This window comes from Elgaria multicarinata, chromosome 2 (assembly GCF_023053635.1).
Source record: "Elgaria multicarinata webbii isolate HBS135686 ecotype San Diego chromosome 2, rElgMul1.1.pri, whole genome shotgun sequence".
Classification (NCBI taxonomy): domain Eukaryota; kingdom Metazoa; phylum Chordata; class Lepidosauria; order Squamata; family Anguidae; genus Elgaria; species Elgaria multicarinata.
This window is the reverse complement of record NC_086172.1, coordinates 111,614,767-111,632,656: the sequence shown is the minus strand read 5'-3', so window position 1 is coordinate 111,632,656 and position 17,890 is coordinate 111,614,767. Positions and strand designations below refer to the sequence as shown.

The 17,890-nt window shown below is 40.4% G+C and overlaps 1 protein-coding gene across 8 annotated transcripts in view; it reads left to right on the top strand.

Moving 5' to 3' along the window:
- The window catches only part of SHANK2 (SH3 and multiple ankyrin repeat domains 2), a 353,842-nt gene that overhangs the window by 173,433 nt on the left and 162,519 nt on the right, over positions 1–17,890 (top strand). The window lies entirely within an intron of this gene.

The window sequence follows — 17,890 nt, the reverse complement described above, 5'->3', positions numbered from 1 at the left end:
AGATATTTTTCTCTCTCAAAACACTAGAACCCAGGGTCATCCCATGAAGCTGATTGGTGAGAGATCAAGGACAAATAAAAGGAAGTTCCTCTTCATACAGCGCATAGTTAAATTATGGAACTCACTACCACAAGATGTAATGATGGCCACCAATTTGGATGGCTTTAAAAGGGGGGGGTGGATAAATCCCTGGAGGCAAAGGCTATCAATGGCTAGTAGCCCTGATGGTTGTGTGCTGTCTCCAGTATTCGAGGCAGTAAGCCTGTGTGCACCAGTTGCTGGGGAACATGGGTGGGAGGGTGCTGTTGCACCATGTCCTGCTTGTTCATCCCTGGCGGATGGCTGGTTGGCCACTGTGTGAGCAGAGTGCTGGACTAGATGGACCCTTGGTTTGATCCAGCATCAGGGCACTTCTTATGTTCTTAAGTAAAGAGAGACGTTCCGGGGCACCTTTTTTGAAAAAAAAAAAAAAAAAGAGGAGGCATTTGTGGAATTGCATGAGCACAATCCTGCGTGAAGGTGAGATTTTTTAAAACACACACACACACACACACACACACACACCAAACTTGGTGCTGGAAGAAGCCAAGTGACATCCTAAAGATGGCAAAAATGCTCTCCCCCTCACCTCCAATGCCAATGGATTCCCCCTGCACAGCTCTGTGCCCATTTCCTGAGCCCTGCTAGTGGGGAAGAAGGAGGAGCCCTAGAGAGAGAGCCACACTGCCTGTGGAGCTCGGGATGGTCCTGAGACTGCGGGTAAAAAACAGGAAAAAAGCAGCCTAGCTTTTTTCCCAGGAGAACTGGGTGCTCGTCCCTGGTTCACCCCGGGATCAGCTGTGCGTCATTTGGACACACAGGAATGGCCTCATGACCACCCTGGGATAAATGGCAGGTGTAGACTAGGCCTTTGTTTCCCCATCCTCTGATATTTGGTTTTTCACTTAGACAGGCCTTTTAGCCCATCTAGTGAGGGTGCTGTGGAGGAGGAGGGAAAGAGGCTGGAGGAAGTTTAGAATAAATCATATCCTCACCTCTCTGGTCTACTGTCCTCCCTGCCCCTGGAATGCCCCTTTTCCAAAGTGTATTTTCTGACTCTAGAGTCTATCATGCATGACCTACTGTCACCTCTCATGTGTGTAAACTGCCCAGAGAGTTTCGGCTGTGGGCCGGTATATAAATGTAAATAAATAAATAAATAAATAAATAAATGTGGCAACTGCAATTTTAGGGGCTAATAACAACCTCTGAATGATATCACCTATGCAGTATGACCATATTGCAAAAGGATGCAAGAAGGTTTCCTTGTAGAACTTTTTTTTTTACTTAGAAGACTGCCAAATCTCCTAGATGTTCTGTAAGCCTTATTACGTACCTGTGAATTTGTATTTTGAATGTAGCACATCAGATCTGATGTGTATGTAATACCAGCAAAATGGCCATTGTTGTGATTCTGGTGGAGATAGCAGAGGAAGGTCAAGTATATTGCAGAGGCCAATAAGGAATATGATACTGTCCTGCATGCAAAGACAGAATGTACTCTGGGATCCCTGTCAGCAGAGGCAAGACTGCCTAATTGCTGCTGCAGACGACACGTTTTGCTCCAACCACAACACAGGCCATTTTTACACCTAAGGGTTATCCCAGGAAAATGGAGGGATCATCCCTGCCTGTTTCCGGGATCCTCTGTGTGGCATTTGGATGCACAGGAATGATCCTGGGATGATCCCGGGATATAGGGCTGGTGTAGACATGCCCACAGTCTGCAAGAGCAACATGTTTTCACCTTTACAAATCAGGTGGCTGCCAGTCACTTGAATTAGAAAAAAAATAAACTCTTTCAGGGATGCTACTTAGCTGGGGGAGAACCTTCCTTTGGCTCATGATTTTAGGGGAACCAGTGTTTGGGTACAGGTTTTGTTCTCATACCAACACCAGCCCTGAGAGAACTGGTTAATTTCACTTTTGTGCTAGGTTGCTCCATAGTGATTTCACTCCCATGACTTGGCCTTTTAGGATGCCACTATGATGAAGGGTAAGAGGACTTTACTTCTCTTGCTCCTTTCTATTGGTGACACCTTACCTTGAGTTCCTGCTTCAAGGCTGGGGCTACTTTTAAACAGTGTTGCTGTTTGACACAAGTCTTTCTTTGCTTCTCTTCATTAGCCATTGTAGTGTTCCTCAGCCAGAACCGCTCCTACTGCTAAAGAAACAGTTCTATCTGAGGATATTGCCATGGTTGCCGAAGGCAGGAAATAACTTTCCAGAGCTAGCAGTTGTTCTGAAGGATCCACCTCTCCTGTTGACCTACATAGACCTCCCACTTTTGACCACCCTGAGTTTTTACATTAGAGCAGTGCTGCTCATCCTACATTCAACGTGATTGGAAATGATATACCTAAAGAGGTTCATCTTGCTTGCCTAATGAGAACTATAATGTTTGAGTGGGCACTGATCTTGTATTAGTTGGGAATATCTGCAGTCTTTAGGAAAGCAAAGTCACTCCCGAAATGCTATGTTTAGCCTTGAGAAGAAAAGACTGAGGGGAGGCATGATAGCACTCTTCAAATACTTGAAAAGTTGCCACACAGAGGAGGGCCAGGATCTCTTCTCGATCATCCCAGAGTGCACGAAACGGAATAATAGGCTCAAGTTACAGGAAGCTAGATTCCATCTGGACATCAGGAAAAAATTCCTGACAGTTAGAGCAGTACGACAATGGAACCAATTACCCTAGGGAGGGCGTGGGCTCTCCCACAGTAGAGGCATTTAAAAGGCAGCTGGACAGCCATCTGTCAGGGATGCTTTAAGGTGGAATCCTGTATTAAGAAGGGGGTTGGACTCGATGGCCTCATAGGCACCTTCCAACTCTACTATTCTATGATAAATTGGCTTCTCTCTTGTTTTTGTATCAGAACTAGTAGTGAAATCATTACACCTTTTTCTTCAAACATCTTAAATCATGCTCTTCACCATCCCGTGAAGTTTAAGAAGAGTATCTGAATGCTCAGAATACATGCTGAGTCAGTGTATGTAATAGAAGTTAATGATTGTCACGCTACATTTTTCTACTAGCCCTGTTGAGACTTCTTATCAACGGTAACTATAAGGGGTCATATGCTGAGGACCAGCTGCTTTGGATTTTGTGGCCCTCGTGGGGTTTAAATTATTTCCATATATCGTTAACAGCATTACGAATTAGTGCTTGCTCCTGTGTCCTCTCCAAGGAACTGAGAAATACAACACATGTGTGTCCCAACTGCTTCTAGCAGCATAGCCTTCTGGCAGCATAGTCCCCCGACCCCCAAAATGAGACACAGTATGTCCTTTCAGTTGAAATGTTTTATTCACACTACTCTTCTCTTATTGTCCAGGATTACCTTCAGATCATTGGCATGTAAGTTGTTAACATACTAAATAAAGCCATGTGTTACGTAATGACGGCTTCTCGGAGTTTATAGCTATTAAGTGTGTCTGTAGCTCCACTGTCACTTGTATAAACTTCTTCTATGTATTTTCTGATGTACATTCATTAATTGTGTTGCTGGAGCTAAATGTATTTTGAAAGCACAAAGGATCACTTAGATGAAAAGTGCATTTGCAACAAGCCTTAGCGTGTGGCATAGTAAAGCCTTGCTGGTACTGTACCATAACTTTAATATACCTACTACTTATTTGCCTCTTTCTTTCAGAAAGAATAGGATATGGTGGGGCAAAATGCTTCACACCGTAGCCTAAAAATGAACACTTAGCAGGAAGCAAGCCCCAGTAATAAAGTAGTACTTTTGAATACCCACCCATACCTTTTTCTTTATCTTCTCTACTATTAATGGAATGCTGTTGTTGAGCATGTCACCTTCATGGTTGCTCCTCTCTAATTCCAGTTAATATCTGTACCTTTTCCACACATGGTTAGAGCAGGGAACACTGAGATGGTCTATTCAAAGCTGCTGCACCTTTCGGAGGCTCTGTGCTTCCATAAGTCTAACTGGGTGCAAGTATTCCTTTGGTATCAGTTTCTAATTGCTGTTTATCTTGTATCCAGTCATTCTCTCCCCCCCTCCCCCTGGCGATATGTAGGCTAGGACATGTAGCCTGCAATAAGTTTGCTGGTTCAACTGCCTCTCCCTGAGTTTTGTAGTTTCCATGGCTACTATAGCCATTCCCAGTATTTATTAATGTTTGAGGTCATGTCGATTTTGTTGCTCTTAATAAAATGCTTAGGATTGCTAGGTACTGTGCACAAAAAAACACAAGACTTATCTTTAGGATTAGAATCTAAAGGTAAAGTCATGGGTGGGGGAGTAGAGTAAAAGTTAAGGAGAATCAATTGGGGAAATCCACGGCCAATGGAAAGCTCTCTTCTTCTGTCCCATGCAGAATTAAAGCAGTTGGGGCAGACAGGCTGATCTACAGGCTTCATTTCTTCCCCTACACCCATCGCTTAGCTGCAGACAGCCAGGCAACATGAATGCTCTACCAGTATAGCATCACAGTCCCAGTCTGAATTGGGAGCCGCCCCAACAGCTATATCTAGTCCTTTATGAACAATGTGGGAGATCTAATAAACACATTTCCCTGTGTCTCATTTAGTTATACCCTTAGTGTTGGTAAATCTGTGTTTTGGAATTCCTCTGCCCCAGAGGAATTAAACCAGAGCAAGTAGATCATACGATTATCATATGGGTTACTAGCAGGCCATATATACTATATGTTTATGTTTATCATAGGGGAAATTATTGTGGTAGTAAAAGAAACTCTCTCAAGTAGAATTCATTGGAGGAAGTTATGATCCACTAGCAAAGTTGTAAACAAACCACTGTATAAATGTGTACATCTCTATCACTTCTTTAAGTTATATTTGATAGGCTATCTTCTTCCATCTCATTGATCTACATTCTCTTATCAATCAATGTTTAAAACAACCTTAATTACTTTATTCACCTGGTAACACTGTTAGCTTCACCCTACCCGGTGCCTGTTTACACTTCCCTGTGCCTGTTTGCATTCTCTTTCCCTCCTTATTGTTTACTACAACTTTATTAGATTGTAAGCCTATGCGGCAGGGTCTTGCTATTTACTGTGTGGTCTGTGCAGCACCATGTACATCGATGGTGCTATATAAATAAATAATAATAATAATAATAATTCTTTGGTCTTAAAAATATATGTATATACAAATACATATATTTGTATATATGAAGAACCTGGTGAAATTCCCACTTCATCACCACAGTTAAAGCTGCAGAAGCTATACTAGAGTAACCAGATTTAAAAGAGGGCAGGGCACCTGCAGCTTTAACTGCTGTGATGAAGAGGGAATTTCACCAGGTTCTTCATATATACAAATGACACCTGCTGAAATTCCCTTTTCTATGCAACTGTTAAAGATGCAGGAGCCCTGTCCTCCTCTTCATATGGTCACCCTAACTAAAGATCACATAGATGACCCCAGAAGTCTTGGAACATTGATGGACATGTAGAACTTTTTTGCTTCAATGAAAAATGTTGTTTGGTGAAAAACAATCACTGACTTGGAACAGAAGAAGCTCATCCCAACTATCAAGCATGGGGGTGGAAATGTTATGATACGGACCTGCTTTGCTGCCTCAGGACCTTACCATCATTGATGCAACCATGAATTCTGCAGTATATCAGAGGATTCTAGAGAAGAATTTCAGACTATTGGTCCATGAGCAGAAGATGAACCACAAGTGGGTCATGCAACAAGACAATGATCCTAAACTTACAAGCAAATCTATAAAAGAATGGCTGCAAAAGAAGAAATTTGATGTTTTAGAATGGCCTAGTCAAAGTCCAGATCTAAATCCCATCAAAATGTGGCAGGACCTGAAGTGTGCTGTTCATGCAAGGAAGCCCTCAAATGTCACTGAGGTGAAACAGTTCTGTAAGGAGGAATAAGCCAAAATTCTCCAAAACTGATGTGAAAGACTGATCAACAGTTACAGGATTGCTGCTCAAGGTACTGGATCTAAAGGTTTACATACTTTTTCTCACATGGATACTGAATGTTGAATCAGCTGTGGATAAATAAATGTTTGCCATTTGTTTAATCAGGTTATCTGTTGTTGTTTCTCTAGGATTATGGGGTTAGATTAAGATCTAATAACACTTTAGGTTGGAAATGTGATCCTCCTAAGGGGTTCGCAAACTTTTTCTCCGCACTGTAACCTAGCTCCTTTCCTCAATTGAAATGTCTTTTCTCTCTTGCCACTGATAAGTGGTATTGTTACATACTCTTATTTGTGACTGAAACTGGTGTTTTATACCAAAATGTTTCACATTTTAAAATCTGCTTGTGTGTGTGTGTGTTTTAAAAAATTCAAAGCTATAACATTTTAATTTAATTTTAATTTTAGATTTTTTTTCCAGTTATAAAATTTATAAACTGGATGTGTTACTTGTGGTAGTTTGTTTGACTTCTTTGATTAAAAAATATGTATTCTGCCCAGCTCAAGGCCAAAACATACATTATTTTGAATATGTATCTACCGTATTTCTTCGATTGTAAGACGCCATTGATTGTAAGACGCACACTAATTTCAGTACCATCAATAGAAAAAAAAAACCTAAGACACACTCCATTTTTAGAGATGTTTATATGGGGGGGGGGGGAAGTGCGTCTTAGAATTGAAGAAATAGGGTATGTCTTTTTCTCATTTTTATTCTAAAGTAAATGCAGGGCCCCAGGCTGGCATGGGGAGGACAGAGGAGCACACATGGTTCCTGTGCTTACTCTAGATGAAAAATGGGGGGTGGGGTGGGCAAAGTATAGCTGCTTGGTACAGATTTAAAGTAATGCCTGTTTTGGCCCACAGCACTGTGATGTGTGTGTGGGGACGACTGTTTTCTCTCCTTCCCTCCATGAGTGTTTGATGGTTTGTTATCTGTTGCATCCTACTCTTGAAGAGTGCAAGGAACAAAAAGCCTGTAGAAAACCGATATGTATTAAAATAATCTATTTGCTGTACATGCTTGTAAATCATTGCAGTTGAAACTAGGGAGTGTACTCTTACAGTTCTTGTTGAACTTCTACTGGTAACCTGAAATATTTTCTTTGGCAAGCAGTATCTCTGCTTGTGTTCAGATTCAATTGGACCCCTTTAGGTCTATAGGGATTTATGTTCTTACCCATACATTACTTATAATATTAATTTGTACCATCATCCATTCAAAAATGGTTTTTAAGTTGTATAGAAAAGAACATAGCAAAACATGTTGGAAATTATTATTTTTTAATAGAGCTGGCTTCTCTTAAGTTAATTTAGCATGAGTTGCTTTTCTTGCTCCAAGCAGTAATGATGACCTCACATCTGACTACTATTAAAACATTGACATTTACCACTTGGTGCAACTCTAAAATTAAGAAATGTCACAAATATATTATCCAGATCACAGTGGATATGCATCTTCTGCATAGTTTGAAAGAAATCTGTTTGGAACAAATAGTGTATTTTTTTTACTTAATATAATCAAAACCAGACCCCAGAAATCATCCCTACCAGGGGACAGGAGAACAGTGTGACAATATATATAGTGCTTGATTTGATTTGTGCATTCTAGACTGGGCTACATTGGGGCAGGTGTGCATGCTCTGCTGATGTACTTAATATTTTTCAAAACACTGTTATGGTAAAGAACGCATCCCCTTGAATTCAAGAGGAAGTTTGGGATTAGCTTTTCTTTCCCACTACCTCTACCAGGCTATTTTGTCTTGCAGCCTAAAGGGAAGTGAGAGGGCAAATAAACAGTGTGTGTACAACCAGTAATTTTCCTTTAAATTGCTCTTGTACCTAATTACAAAGTACTTTTGAACTTGGGAGAGCTTAAGAGTAGTTCGTGGTTTCTTGGGCCACTTCCTAAAAGGGAAACCCTGGAGTAAAAGCATGTGTGCATCCAGAATGTGCCCCTTGCATGTCCTAGCTATCAATTTTGAAGTGTGACATTTTATAGGTTTTGTTTGTTGACGTAACACATCTGATAAGACATTTTTTATTTCCATAAATTATGAGGATCAGAGACTGGTTCAGTGCCAATAAACCAAGTAAACTTATGATAGATCAAAGCTGATTTAAACCAAGGCATCTTTGGAGCATAGTCTAACTCTTAAGTATTGCTCTATGTCTTATGCTTCTTTATATGAGGCATGCCGTTTATGCAACAAGGAAACATGGAGATGTATTTCCTAAATCCTAAGGGGGGGGGGAAATCATTTGGAAACTATTATTTGGTGAGATACATTGCTAAATTCCATGTAAATGCCTTGGTACATATTTTTGCTCACTGCCATCTTGTAAACTCTTAGTTTTCTTAATAAAGCAAGTGTAGCTGCACTTCATAAAATACAACAGCACACACTTCTTACACCCTTGTACTAAACATATGTTGGAAACTTTAACCCATCTATATCATGTAGATACAATCAGAAATCACAATATTTGATTGCAACTCAGAAATAATATTTGTTGCAACTCAGATTTGAGTATTTAAGTAGATAAGAGGCAAACACCTCCTTTCTTATAGTACTAGTGGATTGAAAATAACCTCGTGTTTCAGAGGAGGAAATTAACATAGTGTTAAAGCCATGGCAAAACAAGCATATTTGGCATTTGTGGGAGGAGAGAGGATTTGCATTTGAAGTGCTTTAACTCCTAGCATGCACTCATCAAGGTTATTTTTATTATGGGCGTGTTAGAGACAGGGCAAGCAGAGTGGGTTTTCAAAGCTGCTAGAACAGATTTTGTTTGGCGTCGAACAACTAAAATGTAGAAACGATAGCTATTAGTAACACGGTACAGCTGGGCTGAATCATTCTTTTTCCTCTCTAATGGCATGCGTAATTGCTCTAGGTTTTCAGGCGTCCTTCACCCGCACTTATTTAGATTAGTGACTGATGCATTTCCATGGAAACCTTTACTAAAAGAGTGGGGAATCTGATGGTAGAGTGTGAAACTGGAAGGATATGGACTCTATTGCTGAGCCTATAACTTGCATAAAATAACTGAATTCTTGATTTACACTGATGTTTTGATCTCTGAAAGTTCTTCTCACATTCAGCATCATGATGGATTTAAAAGTCTGAAGCCTTTTCTCCTTCTTTTCAAAAGAGCTTTCACAGTAGGGCTGAGAAATTGAGTTCAAGTTAACTGGAAACTATGTTTTGTGTGTTGATGGTGATGCAAAAACACAACAAATAGAACTGAGATGGTTACATCTAAGTTAGAAATCATGGCTGAAAATTCAAGATTCAAGAAGAAAGTTCATTTTGGAGGTATTGTGTAACTTTGAAAAGTATAATAGTTGTGTGTGTGTGTATGAATGAAGGTGTAGGTGTGTATGAAGGTGTAGGTTAAAAACTAGATGTAAAAGTATAGTGATGTACTCTCCTTCTGTGTATGCTTCACATTGTAGTCCACTCCCTACAATCTTTTTAATTCTATTAATTTCTGTGAGAATTGCAGTTATAGGATTGCATTTATAGTTCCTTTAAACTATTTGGTATAATTGTTTTCAGTATAAAATGTATAAATATAGAATATTTTATAAATGAAGAAATATATGCAGGTCTTCATTGTCAAGAAACATTTACATTTTTAAAACAGGATTTCTGTATTTTTTCCAAGTTTATGTTCAAAATTATAGGAGATCATATTTTTGGAAAGAATAGCAAATATATTGTTTATGACTCCATGTGATCATTACGTTGACACTGTTGTTATCAACTCTGAACTATACATAAGTATTCATTTTTTTGTGGGGGTCTTGTACTGGATTTCTCAGCTAAACTAATACGATATCACTTCTGAAATAGTTATCAATAGTTATATGAACAATTTCTTTATTTTTTCCCAATAGTATTTTATTCACACATTTTTCTTTGACTAGTCAGCATTTAGAGTATTCTGGTTTATAAAGAAGCAATAATTTGGGGGATGTTCTTGGTTGAGTAAAATCTAAAGGCAATAAATACTTTTGTTTCCATTTTACACCAGTTTTTAGAATGTTTTTGATAACATTAAAGGATTCGAAAGTAGATACTAAGGTGCAAGGTTTCATCTTTTATAAGTTAATCCTTGACATGTTGGCAGTAACATATTGAATATTAATGCTGGAAAACTGTCCACTGTAAGTATTGTTACAGTGGAATGTAAAGCATTGTGCTTTAATTGTATAAAACGGTTGAGATCAATAATTCTAATTACTCTTCAAGGAGTTAAATAGTAGTCACATTATCATGTTAGCTGTACAACTGCATTAAAGAATGCTATAGTTATCTTTGAAGAGGTTTTCAGGCAGACATTAATTAGAAAAGCAGCTTTATTACAGAAGTACTCATAAACACTAACATGTTATCTCACTTAAAAAAATAACTACTTGGGTAGCATTTGTTGGATATTTAATAATTAAATGTTACTGTTTTTCTATGCAAAACTTCTATAGCTTAATTATCTAGTGTCTTTTTATTTTGAAATAATACTGCTGGGTGCTTGTTTTTAAAACCCCAATATTATGGCCAGTTCTGAATGTACAGGCATAGCAGGTTTTTTCATCCTCTTCCCCAAATGCTAGATTTCCATGTTTAAATAGCACTTGTTTTTTGGAGTGGGACATTTATATTTAGAGGTGATAGGAGACGGGAAACAGGAGAAATGACCCACTACATGCCCTATTGTATTTCTCTGATCCATAGCCTATGTATGTGTGGTAAAACAATCATTTGAGACTCTAGATATGATAAGCCTCATACCACAATTTCATATGAAAAAGCCATATTTAAGGAAAGCAATTGAGCAAGTTCAATAACTGTATAAAAGAATTGATCTCCCCACTATTTTAAAATGAAGTTAGTGGTAAAATAGATTAGCATTTCAATGTTTTGATTCTCGGTATTTCTAATCAAACTGTTGCCATTAATTCAAATTAAGCAACGAGGAGTAAAATGCTGTGGTAGTAGTTTAAATTACAAAAGTCTAATCTCTACTCTCTCTCTTTCTCCTCCATTTTATTTCTTAATGACAGCCCTTCCTTGTGCTCTGGCCATATAAACTTGGCTTGTTTTTTTCAAAATACTTTAAAAGCAGGCTTAGGTGTTTTATCTCTCTCTCTCCTTGACAGTTGTCAGTAGAATAATTAAAATACACAGTGTGAAACAGTGTGAAACACATCTGACTTGGGGATAACAGGATGTTGTCACTATTAATTGGTCCCTTACTGTGAGTACAACCCTACAGAGAATGACAGATAGTAATATCATGGGTGATACGTGAGAGTAGTGTCATGGGTGATACGTGAGAGGTGAATTGATTGCGGGAGTTGACCTTAAATGTGAATGTTTCATTCATGTTAATATCCAATAGATGGCATTTTCCTTTTGTGTATCAATGCCAATGCCACATTCAAGTATAATTGAGTGTGCTGAAACTAAAATAAAAAGGACACATAGTTCTTTAAGGTTTACAATTTACAAGATTAGCATAGCCAGTTTTGGGCTTTCTGGACCACCCAGATTGTGTGGATTATAGGAAAATACATTCAGTATGGAGATGATATGACTTAGTTTAGAAAGTATTTGTAGAAAACTTGCTTCTCTTAACCAAGCAGACGTTTCTTTTGGTTGTTGTGCATTTATCTGTACCAAAACCACATGGTGCTGAAAAGAAATTGTATTGCTTTGGAATCACAACTAATATGAAAAATGCAGTTCAGAATAGATGCTTTTTAAAGGAAGTTCCTTCTCTCCCCTCTTGGATAAACCCTTTAGGGATAGAATTTTCTAATTGGTTGGGTTGAGCTTGGGTGATACATGGTTATCCATATGAAATTTATTTATTTATTTTATTAAATGTCTCATAAAATACATTTCTCCAGGCATTTTACAATAATGATAAAAAATACAAATAAAATAATATATGGCACCCCTATATATTTTTTTAATCTTAACTTTTTTAATTGTAAACTGCCTTTTGGAGGCTTGCCCTAAAAGGCTGGATAGAAATAAATAAATCAAATAAATATCCAATATTAAAGGAGTAAGACTTCCATGCTCTCGGTGCCTTCAACTTAGATTGTAGTTGCTACTGCAAAAAAAGGACATACTATTGCATCCAAAATTCTCCAGTGCAAGGCTAACCCTGTGAGTTTTTGCTAAAACTAGAACATGATGTCGTGGGAACAAAATGCCCCAGAAACATGCACTCTCTGTGACTATTGTGCCTTGGAGATGGTCACTTAGTAATCTAGTGCCTGCATTGCTAGAGCTTCACTTAGCAGGCTTGCTGCAATTATTCATCTTAGTTGAGAGAGGTCCTTTGATGGTCCTGATACCTTACTTGAACAGGCACCTAAAGGCACCCTTGTACCATTGGTTTGAGGCTCCTGCCAGCTGTGTCTTTTCTACCTGCTGCTATGAATCTTATCCACTGATGCCTGCTTATTCATTGTATCTTCCCAGACCCATCCGCTATGTTTTCTTGAGGTCACCTTGGCTGTCTTGCATTGCTTAGGCCTCTGTGTCAACATGGAGAAATCCCATTTTGTACTGTCTGGCCTACCTCTACAGCAGGGCCTACCTGCCAGTAGATAGAGCCCCAGTCCTTGCTGGTACAGTACACAACATCTTTCACAGGAGCTCTATTTTGGCAGTCTCCATTTGGCCTGATGGGGGCGGCTATTACTGCAGTTACCCTGTCTCCCAAGCTATGCCTGAGAATCTACGGGATTGATTTCTTTGGACTTTTTGATACTGCTTAGATTCGCAGGACATCTCTCTCCTTCTGCCAGGGTTGGTCCATTGTTATCTTTCTTGGTGGACCAGCCACCAGAACTGCTTGCAAAGTCTCCCATTTACACTGCCATCCACGTTCTGTATAATCACCATAGACACATGTCCGTGAACATGTGTCACAATTCATGTCTGTTGTGTTTCTCAAAACCTTATTTGGAGGCAATAAAGAGGTCTGCCATGTAATCCAAAAAGCTTTATTCAGGCAATAAACATCTCTTCCCACCTAAAGAGCGTCTAACCTCTAGGAACTTTCCTCTAGGCAAAACTATGCAAGCTAAGCCAGACAATTGTCTTTTCAAGAAAAAGGGAATGCCTTTTTTCAGAATGCTTTAACTTCAGGGAGACTGGTTCCAAAGAAGCTTTTGGTGAGAAGCTAGCCGGGCCAACCTCCTCTCGTATTCCTTTAGCTCCATCCGTTTGAGTCTGCGGCGGACTCTAGGATCAGCTAGCTTTGAAGTGCCCTCCCCCTCTGAAGAATACTGATTTCCCACAGACTGTGTGTTGTTAATGTTTTCGTGATAAGGTCTGGCAAAGGTTCATTCCCAGCTGGTGAAGAGTCACCTCCCCCATTCCCCATGTAGGCCGATACATTTCTGGCACTGTCTCTTCTGCTTCAGAATCTGATTCCGATTGATTGCCTGAAACTCCTTCCCCCAGCCTAAGGGGAATGGTGAATGCATTCCTCTACAGCTTGGAGGGGCCACTGCTATATACCTTTCCCCTGATTTCATCAATAATGAGGATGCTCAAGAAGCCCCAGCACATGCATGGTAACCCTTTGGTGACATTAGCAAACTTGGTTTACCACTCTCCTCTTGTCTCACAGGAGATATCAGCTGTTGCTGCATGCACTGGACTTGATCTCTCAATAGCATAGGTGGGTTCATCATCTGAATCTGCAGCCCCTTTGCCTCATAGCTTGTTTAATACACCTCACACTGTCCTTGAGCTGGGCCTCCAGTGAATCTTAGATGTGGCACAGAAGCCATCTACCTGCTGATTCTACAACCTGAAGCAGGCCCTTTTCACTACATTTGTATCAGACAGCCTTGCTGTTTGCTCCCTTTTCTGCTGCACATCTTCATCTCTTTGCCTCGTGGTGCAGTAAATTGGCAGCTACGTCATATAACCAATGCAGTCCTGATTCACAGCCACCACAGTGCAAAGATGCCATTTAGACAGCCCCTTGGTATATGTTCACTGATTGCTGATGGAATTGAACTTTAAAATATGTATGTAATTTATAGAACAATATCCTGGCTCATGAACTCTAATTCAAGCAATCAGTTTGGCCAGAAAAAGTCCTGTGTGTGTGTGTGTGTGTGTGTGTGTGTGTGTGTGTGTGTGTGTCTGTCTGTCTGTCTGTCTGTCTCTGTCTCTGTCTCTGTCTCTCTCTCTCTCTCTCTCTCTCTCTCTCACACACACACACACACACACACACACACACACACACACAGGTCATGCACTGAGGGCTTTAGAAGCTACACAGCTTAGAACTTTGATACCAGTCTTCACCATATGTGTCCTGATTCAAAGGAGAAAGGTCAGGTGAGTGGACTAGCTGATCAGATTCTGCTCCAGTAAACTTAGAATCTCAGAACTGGGCAAGTTCTGGCCACTTCATCCTCCAGACTGTGTTTTGTATTTGTAAGTTTTTAGGGCCAAACTAGATATTCCCTGGATAGGTAGCTTACTGCTTCATGTCTTATTTTTTCTTACTACATTACAGGCATATGATGGGGCAATGCTTATAGGGACCACAATGCATGGGGAAGGAAGGCTTACTTATCGCCCCCTTTGTGCTCCTTAATATTCTGCTTTCCGCAGCAGCAGAAAATATAAATACTATTTGCAGTGTTCTTATTCACTATAAACCACTAAACTTTTCCCACAACTCTGACAACATATCCAATCAAAGATCAGCCCACAGTAGTTTCCTTGGTGACTAGCATACAGCTGCTGAAATGGACTGCAGTGCAAATGGTAGAAAAGGGGAAAGCAAAGCAGGAAACAATCCCTAGGAGTCACCATTTTCTTAAGTATATTACCTCTGTAAATTCTACAAATGTTTGTGGTCTTTTTGGATATCAAGTGCTGTAGTTAATACCTTTCAAGAAATGTTCTGTCTTGGGAATTGCTAGTGAATTACCCCAGTTTTAGGTTTAACAAGAGTTTAAATTGTAAGGACAGAAGCAAAATGTTTGAAAACATTACTAGTATTATGGTTATACCCTTTGAAGAACTAGATATAATTTCCTTTTAATCTGAACACATACCTTCTCTAAAGGAATGGCATGCTTTTTGCCTGTGGACGTTTTAAGAACAATATTCAAGACATTAGTAGTTTACTTATTCCAAATGCCTTTTGAGAATGTATTCGTCTGTTGCTTACTGTTTTGTTAAGATACTTGGCCAACACAGTATTGTACATGCACAGCAACCTTCTGCACCCTTCTCTACACAATCCACGTGTGTGGAAAAGGGTGCAGCAGGTTGTTGTGCATGTGCTTTCAGAGTAGAAGATTGAGGAGGTGGGGGGGGAAACAGTGATGTGCACTGCAGGTCAGCTGAGGAGGGGGCCTTGTGATATCAGTATAGAATGGGAGATGCAACAGAATGGGAGATGCAGTGGGAAAAGGTTTATACCTAAACAAGGAAACAACTAGGTTGACAATTCCACAGTCTGCAGATTGGACTTCCTGTTTTACAGGGAAATGGCAATGTTCCTGTAGTTAAGGTTGGAGAGTAGATAAAGTATTCTTCCATTATAAAGGGGTAATGGGGGATGTTTCACCAATCTTCCTGAAATGTACATGTGCCAGAAAGAATAGTTGGTTTTACGTACCCTGAACATTTCAAGAAGATAGGTGAAAGATTGAGGGAAGGAGGGGAGTTTAAAGTACAAAAGAAAAAATATATCTCTGAATCAAAATGGTTCTGATCATTTAGGCTGGTGATTTTTTTTATCCATGAAATTTGGAGTATTCAGCCCCTTACCCATTAATCCAGTGGTGGTAGGGTGACCATATGAAAAGGAGGACAGGGCTCCTGTATCTTTAACAGTAATCTAAAAAAGGGAATTGCAACAGGTGTCAATTGAAGTGGGTGAAATTCCTTCTTCATCACAACAGTTAAAGCTACACTAGCTATAGTAGAGTGGCCAGATACAAAAGAGGGCAGGGCTTCTGCAGCTTTAACTGTGTTGATGAAGAGAGAATTTCACCCACTTCAATTGACACCTGCTGAAATTCCCTTTTCTACATTACAGTTAAAGATACAGGAGCCCTGTCCTCCTTTTCATATGGTCACCCTAAGTGGTGGTGTCTTCTTCCTCCTTCATTGTAGTTGGTGGAATGACTTTTCTTTTTTTTTAATTCCCTTTGGTGTTTTTTTTAATTAATATTTATTCATCCTATTAGAGTGAATACAGAGGGCTTCTTCAGGGATAGTGCAACACATGCTCAGTAGCATCGCTCTCCTCCCTCCTGCCTCAGATAGAATAGAATGTTGAAAATAAAATAGCCACCTGCTTCCTTTAGCACAGACATTTCCTTAGTAGAATCATCAGTGTCTTCTCAGAAGTAGGTTCCATTGAGTGTGATGGTCTTACTCTCAGGTAAGTGTGTAGGGGATTGTAGCCTTTTAAAAACTGCCTGAAATCTTAAAAGTCGGAGAGTGAGAGATGTTACTGAAAATTTCCTCTCCTTTCCAGCATAATCCTATAATTAACAACTTGCTTACTGTGGCTGGATTCAGATGACATCATAAGCAACGGTTGCTTAATTGACCATCCATTGCGTTGCTTATTGTGTCATGTGGCAGGCAACACACAGTGCACACACAACCGAGAGTTTGCTATTTTGCCATTTTTAACAATGGAGAAAAGCAATGGGCTGCAACTTGATTATCCAAACGCCCGTTGCTTAATGTGTCATGGGGTGGGCTCCATTGCCTAATTGCATACGTCAAGTGCACTATTTCAGAAGCCCATAGAGTCCTCTGGTAAGAGTGACCAAAAACGCCCCAGCCGCTCTGCTCCAGATGCCAAAGCTGCATTCCGAACTCTGCCTAGCAACTCATGGCGGCCGCTTCCCCGTCTCCACCCTCAGCGCTCCTAAACAAAGAGCTGCATTCTGAAAGGAGCACCTTGGACTGCTGCAGCAGCAGTGGGGAATTGCTCGGCAGGAAATGCTCGGCAGGAAAGGCGGGGGGCTGGAGCTGGGTGTGGTGCCCGCGTGCACTCTTTGGCTGGGCTTTGCACAAGGCTTGGGGAAACATAGGCTAGCAGCGGAGCAGGTGGAGATGAGGAGGGGTGGTGGGCCAGGCAGTCTTGTGGGTTGCCGCCAGGTTGAGTGGCTGAGCAGGCATCCAGCAATGAAGGGGCATCAGCGGTCGTGGGTAGCTGGGAGCTACTGGGCAGGGGAGGCATGAACGGGGATAAGAGTGCAAAATCTGGCAGCCAGGCTGGTTAAGGGGCTCCCAAAGTGGTCTATTACTCCAGTACTTTGGGAGCTCCATTGGCTGCCAGTGGTTGGTAGGGTGCGCTTCAAAGTCTTACTAACTGTATATAAAGCCCTGCACTACTTAAGCCCTGGTTATTTGAGTGCCTGCCTCACCCCGGGGTCCCAGTACTAGCAGACTCGTTCACAGGAGCAAGGTGCCCTGATAGTCCCCGGCTACAAATTAGAATCTGAGGGGGCCAGGGCTTTTTCAGTTGTTGGACCCTGGCTATGGAACGATCTTCCAGTGGAAGTTAGACAGGCCCCCACTGTACACTATGTAAGGCATTTTTATTTACACAAGAGTTTGGGGGGTGGCGGCGGCTTGAACTTTAATGTGGACTCTGAGGGCTTTAAATGGTAAGCTTCCTTGTATTTAAACTGCTAAACTGTTTAAATTGTTTTATGTGTTTTATTGTAAAGCGCCACGATGCCGGAAATGGCAAGGTGTCGCTATAAAAATGTTTTAATAATAAATAAATATATCTCAATTTCTTGGTATGGGAGAGCTCAACTATCTCTGCTGTACAGCATCATTCACACACACACACACACACACGTGTGTATGTGTGTGTTTTCAGTCAGC